This window comes from Nicotiana tabacum, chromosome 1 (assembly GCF_000715075.1).
Source record: "Nicotiana tabacum cultivar K326 chromosome 1, ASM71507v2, whole genome shotgun sequence".
Lineage (NCBI taxonomy): Eukaryota > Viridiplantae > Streptophyta > Magnoliopsida > Solanales > Solanaceae > Nicotiana > Nicotiana tabacum.
In genome coordinates this window covers 330697-337093 of record NC_134080.1, presented here as the reverse complement: position 1 = coordinate 337093, position 6397 = coordinate 330697, and the positions used below count along the sequence as shown (strand labels likewise).

At 35.5% G+C, this 6397-nt stretch overlaps 1 long non-coding RNA gene across 1 annotated transcript; it reads left to right on the top strand.

Annotated features, from left to right (window-relative positions):
• Window positions 1-1656: 1656 nt before the first annotated feature.
• LOC107795341 (uncharacterized) lies at window positions 1657-5299 on the top strand. The gene is made up of 5 exons (XR_001650079.2): window positions 1657-2057; window positions 2472-2539; window positions 3353-3649; window positions 4348-4677; window positions 5070-5299. It is a non-coding gene; the product is annotated as an uncharacterized LOC107795341 (long non-coding RNA).
• Window positions 5300-6397: the final 1098 nt, after the last annotated feature.

Below are 6397 nucleotides of genomic sequence, written 5' to 3'. Positions count from 1 at the left end.
ATGTCTAGTGTTCCATATTCGAGTGTTGTAGGTAGCATTATGTATGCTATGGTTTGCACTCGCCCTGACATTTCACATGTTGTTAGTGTTGTGAGTAGATACATGACGTGTCCTGGTAAAGAACACTGGCAGGCGGTGAAGTGGATCTTGAGATACTTGAAGGGTACTGTAGATGTAGGCTTGACTTTTTACAAAGACAAGTTGAGTGAATTCTTAGTTGGCTATGTCGATTCAAATTATGTAGGGGACTTGGATAAGAGAAGATCTCTGATAGGCTATGTTTTTACTCTTTCTGGTAGTGTCATCAGTTGGAAGGTGACTTTGCAGTCTGTCGTTGCTTTGTTTACCACAGAAGCTGAGTATATGACAATTACGGAAGCAGTTAAAGAGGCTATTTGGCCACAAGGCTTGGTAAGTGATCTTGGATTAGCTCAGAAGAAAACACAAGTTTTTTGTGACAGTCAGAGTGCCATTCATCTTACTAAGAATCAGATGTTTCATGAGCGAACGAAGCATATTGAAGTCAGACATCACTTTATTCGAGACATTATATCAAAGGGGCTTGTTAAAGTGGAGAAAGTGTCTACGCATGATAATCCAGCTGATATGATGACCAAGGCAGTCCCGACCAACAAGTTTAGGCATTGCCTAGACTTGATTGGTGTGTGCAGTACTCAATAGAGCCCTTACGAGGGCTGAGGGCAAGGTAGAGAGACGTTGTTCCTGTTGATGAAGAGAATTCAAGCCAAGGGGAAAATTTGTTATTTGTGGCTTGAATTATTTCCTTGTATTTTTAAGAAACCCATAGTCCCTATAGGTTTAGGAAAACCCATTGTCCTAATAGATTTGGGAAAGGAAAACCTATAGTCCTTGTCAAATTGAGAAACCTTTCTCGTATATGTTTGGGACCTTTTGAGATCTATATATAGGGGTTGTAGTTGGAGATTCTATAGATTGTATTGTGTTTTTCTTCTCATTTATAGTGAAAAACTCTCTCTGTTTTTGCTCCGAGGATTAGGCTTAGCCGAACTTCGTTAAATCTTTGTATGATTTTTCTTCTCTATTTGCTTTGTATGTGATTGTGTGCTAGTTAACTCACGATATTCCGCAACAACTATCTTCCTAATTCAGCTGTCGGATGGTTGACTTATTCTTCCAGAAACGAGGTTATACTCTTGAGTTTCTTTTACTATTTTTAAACTAAATGAGTTGCTTAAAGGATGAATATTCTCATATGTTTGTGGAGGATCACAATCTGCGCGCTTCCAAATGTATATGCAGCTTTATAAGTATTACTCTTGTTCGTTGGTTTATAATAAACAAGTACTACAACAACAACGACCCGGTATAATCCCACAAGTGGGGTCTGGGGAGGGTAATATGTATGCAGACCTTACCCCTACCCCGAAGGTAGAAATGCTGTTTCCAGGAGACTCTCGGCTCAAAAAAAGCAACAGAAGACGATATATTAGTACCATAAAAATGCATAATAAAATAACAGCAATATAAAAGATATAACAACAATAAACAAGTACTACAAAAGATCAAAATTATTATGACGGTTATATTACGACGGTTCCAAATAACCCCATAAAATCTAATATAAAATGGCGTTTTAGAAGCCGCCGATTTAAAATTATTTTATTATGGCGGTTATTTCATATTGCGGCGTTGGAACCGCCGATAATGATTCAATCACAACATTTTAATAATTTTCCCTCAATAGGTTTTAGTATTTCCCCCTCAAAATTTAAGACTCCCTCCAGAATTTGCCAAGTCTGGAATTCCCCCGATTTAACTCCTTCCCTTAGTTAATAGGTCTACGTTTCTCTTTCCCCAATTCCTTTCCCCGATTCATTCTATTTCCCCACTTGCAACAAGAGGTTGTGAGTTTGAGTACACGCTGCCCTCCCAGACCCCATTAACTAAGATTATACTGTTTTGTATCTAACTTCAGATTCTTCTATTTCTCCCGGTCTGTTTCTCCCGCTAGAAGAATCGAGATTCAAATCAGAAAAAGTAAATGAAATTCGTTTAGCAGCTTCAATAATCTTCAGGTAATGATACATATTTAGTACCAAAAGTTCTTTCCTCTTTATTAGGGTTCATGCATGTTTGGAAGTGTAGCGATTTTCCCCAATATTGTTCTAATTTTTTCCCGTCAGTTTGATAATCTATGATTCATTCTGTCAATTGAATATATAACATCCAAAATAGTAATCTATTACTGGAAAAAAAGGACAACAGAACTACGATCGCTGTTATTAGAAAATATTACTAATCTAATGGTTTCAGTACTTTTTTCTTTTATTTTTGAGTCCATTTTTTGTTATTTTTCTGTCCAATTAGTTTGGTATTTCTTTAAATTTTTGCTGCTTTGTCTGGTATTTCGATTGCATGCACTTAATTTTGATATTTTAAGTTGTTGTTCTTGCTAATATTAAGCTAAATATTATATATGGGCTTGATAGGTAGCCGAGGGATCAAAAACTGCTGGTGAAGCTATTGGGATTGACGTCGTCAGTTAGACATTTGATAGGTATAACTCGTTTCAGTTTAATTTTGCCCCTTCTTTGGAGCAAATTTCTTTTTTTTTAAAGGTAATTTGATTATTCTTAGTGTTGAGTTACCTCTTATCAGTGTAAATTAGTCATAGAGTTTGTTAATCAATAATATTACATTTGTAATATCGATAAAACTTATTCCAATTTCTCTTTAATGTCAATAAAAGCTATTTACTTTAAGAATGTTTAATGAAAGTGCACCAGAATGATAAGGACATGAAATAAATTTTTGGTAGACTTCTGTCTTAGTAAGTTTTTGAGTAGGAGTGAAGTTTAAGTCATGTATGATTGGACATTATATTTTTTATAGTAAGTTGGCAAAGGATCTGAAGTAATAAGTTAACACTTTGACATGTATAAGCAAAATTTTTGAGAGAAGAACTTAGTTCAGATTAAATAAAAATATTCACTAATTATTGCAGGCTGCTACATGTAGAGCTTTTGATAGTTATGTCCTAATGCTAATGGAAGAAGTAAATATTTTCTATCTGCACTTTTATATCATTAAGAGGCTTCTTATTAGGTAATTTCTTTAACTAGTTGATCAAATTAAGATCAGATGTTAAGTTTCAGCCTTGAAGGTTTTCTCATAGGTTCCATCTAAGAAATAGAGCCTAATTTATCAACAGATTTGTACTAGTTACTACAGTATCTCAGTTCTCAATTAGAAATAAAATACTATTTTTCTTGTTTTGCTATATATACTTTTATGTATGTAGAGATGCCGAAGCAAAATATGGTTAAAAATCAATTCAAATCAGTCAAAGTGAGATCTTCACTTGTTCCAGGGCAGTCATCACAGGCTCAAGCTTTATCTTCAACATCTTATCGAGTCTCTTTACATCCTACACTGCCTACACAACCTACACGGCCTGCTATTTCAGTTGATGGAGTCTCTTCGCAGCACGTTGTTCCATCTTCATCATTTGATGGAGTCTCTTCACAGCATGTTGTTCGATCTTCATCATCTGATGGAGTATCTTCTCAGCCTGCCATTCCATCTTCATCATCTGATGTAGTCTCTTCACGGTGAACTAGACATACTACTAACGATGAAGAGCCCCATTGGTTTGTCGATGTTATAGGTACATATAAATTTCAAGTGATTTAGTATTCTTTTTATTTTCCTCGTTTAATGTTTTAACTTGACTTTATTTTGTTGTAGATGAACATCAAGTAATAAAAACAATTGTAGATCAACTTTCTCATACTTGTGAGGCAACAATTGTAATTTTGGAAAGAAAGAAGAAGTATGACTGTCCGAGCAGTATAATGACTGCTTATTTTGAGTGTGGGAACCTCAAAACTGAGTTTTGCCGAACCCGCAGACTTTAGATGAAATCTGTTGCCTGATGTGCACATATACACCAACTGTTTTTCATTTCGCTCGTAAAAAATGAATTAATCATTCTTTTGGTTCAAGCATAAAGTATTCGAGCTGATGGCTCGAATCTGTTGTATTTGGTTTCAATATAGAATGAAGTTTCCACAGCTATTTCTTTTTCTTTCCCTTGCGTTGTTCCATCTAACCATCTTCTGAAATAGCCATGTGATTTATGTGAACCAAGGATTAAAGTGAACTTGAAATCACAGCAGTGCAAAGCTAGCTTACTAGTAAATTTTTTTCTTGTGAAGAGTGAAGACATAATTCTGTTCAGTATATGATCTCTTATATTGAGAAGTAAATTTTGAACTAAGACCATAACATGTTTTCAGTGCCTGTCTTTCAAATGTACCAGTCATTTGATATTTTGCTTAATTTATGCTTCTTCAAATTTTGTAGGAAAGAATTGAAGAAATTCGAAGTCAAAGAACAGAAAGTCTTGATGAACCTTCACCAAATGATGCACTTGGCATAGTATTCGGTCCCGAGCACCCCGGCCGTGTTCGAGGTTTAGGCTTGGTTGTAGTTCCAACTGTAGCGTTCAAACAGACATCTGCGCGATACCGTCGTGGTTATGTAGATTCATCTAGCACTACCGCTCCAACTCCACAGTGGCAGTAAGAGATGACAGATATGAAATCAAAAGTAAATGCACTAATTAGCTTATGTGAAAGGAATATAGGGAATATCCCTGAGCAGTTTTCTCACTTATTTTCCACTCCTCCACAGGTATAAGTTCTCTTGCTATATTAAAATTTTAGTTCTCTTGGAAGATATATGTATGGCTTTTGTGTATATATGTCTCTGTAGAGGGAGAAAAAGAGGAGTTACAGAAATTTGTGTCATTGTTCCAACTACTCAAAGCAGGTGGATAATTCAAAAGATTTTGAATCCTCAATAGGGTCTGCACTTGGGAAGATTGCAATTGTTCTGATAAGCATAGCTGCAGAACAGAGAGTAATAAAAAATGCAAGACTAGAAGGATTTTTAAGTTCTAGGTTTTTTCCCACATGTATAGCTGCAGAACCCTTTCAATACTTGGGGGAGTTCTCACTACTTCAGCTCGATAGTTAAAATTTTAGTTATCTGCTTATTGACTGTATTTTTCCTTTTTTTTTCAGGCACCGGACTTAGGAAGTGGTGCCCCATCAACTGTTGGACCAAGAAGATCTTCAGATGAAAGTAATAATGATGATCGTCCTAGTGTGAATTAGTGATTATTTTGTAGGATCAACTATGAATCTTTTGGATTTTACTGTGGAAATACACTTTGAAGCACTAATATTTTGATGATGTAATTTTGGTATACTTGTGTTTTTTATATAATGAATATTTATCTTATTTAATCTCCTATTATTGGGTTAAATTGATTATGAAGTGTTATGGAAGTTTCAAAGCATGGCATTCAATAATTAAGATTGTAAATGTGAAAAAATAAATTGTGAAAGGATACTGGCGTTGTAGAAGCAATTCTGTTTTGCAACTGCGGCGGTTTTAAACCGCCAGAATAAGCAAAACCAGAAAGCCGCATTAACCAGATTAAAATGCAGCGGTTTTCAAATGTAATTACGGCGGTTTTGCCAGAACCGCCATAATATAATTTTGGCGGACGGGATTATGGCACTTTCAAAAGCCGCCGCTACTGTGTATTACGGCGGTTGTAAACCGCCATTATATGTTAAAATAACTACCGTAATAACTCTATTTTCTTGTAGTGTATTAAGTTCTGCTTCCAATGTTTACGTACGCTTAATAATGTGCTATTTGTACATCATGTGCCTTTAAAATTTTAAATTTAAAAAAATGATATTTTTATATCTTTGATGTGTAAAAAACATAATATCTTTTTTTTTTGTTGGTAAAACTGGATATTATATATATACTAGTTAACCGAATGAACTATACTTGGGGCATTACTGGGGTATCTCAAAGACCCCATAGTTGCAATATTTTGCATAATTGTATTTATGTTACAACCCACAAAAAACCTAACTAGCTCAGTTCCTAGGATGTCTGCCCAAAATATATCATTGGCAAACATCGGAGGGACTGATAATGTTAAAGATTTGTTCAAAAACATCTCCTTAGCTGCTTCCTTGTCCAGTGCATCAGCTACTCTGTTCTGTTCCCTGTAGATATGCATCACCACCACGCTGCCCATCTTTTGGATGATTGATATGCATTCACAAATTATAGGGTCAAAAATCAGATTGCCATTCAATAGCATATTAATTGTTTCTGCTGAATCAATGTTTATTTCCAGTAGAAGAAGATTGTATTGGTCCGCTAGCTGTAGACCCCGAAAGAGGGCCTGGATTTCAGCCATTGTATTTGTTGTTTGGGGTAAGTTAGTCATGTAGCCCAATATCCAGTCTCCATTGTGGTTTCTGAATATTCCCCTGAACCTCCTGCTTCTGGGTTTCCTTTTGCTGCTCCATCTGTATTCAGT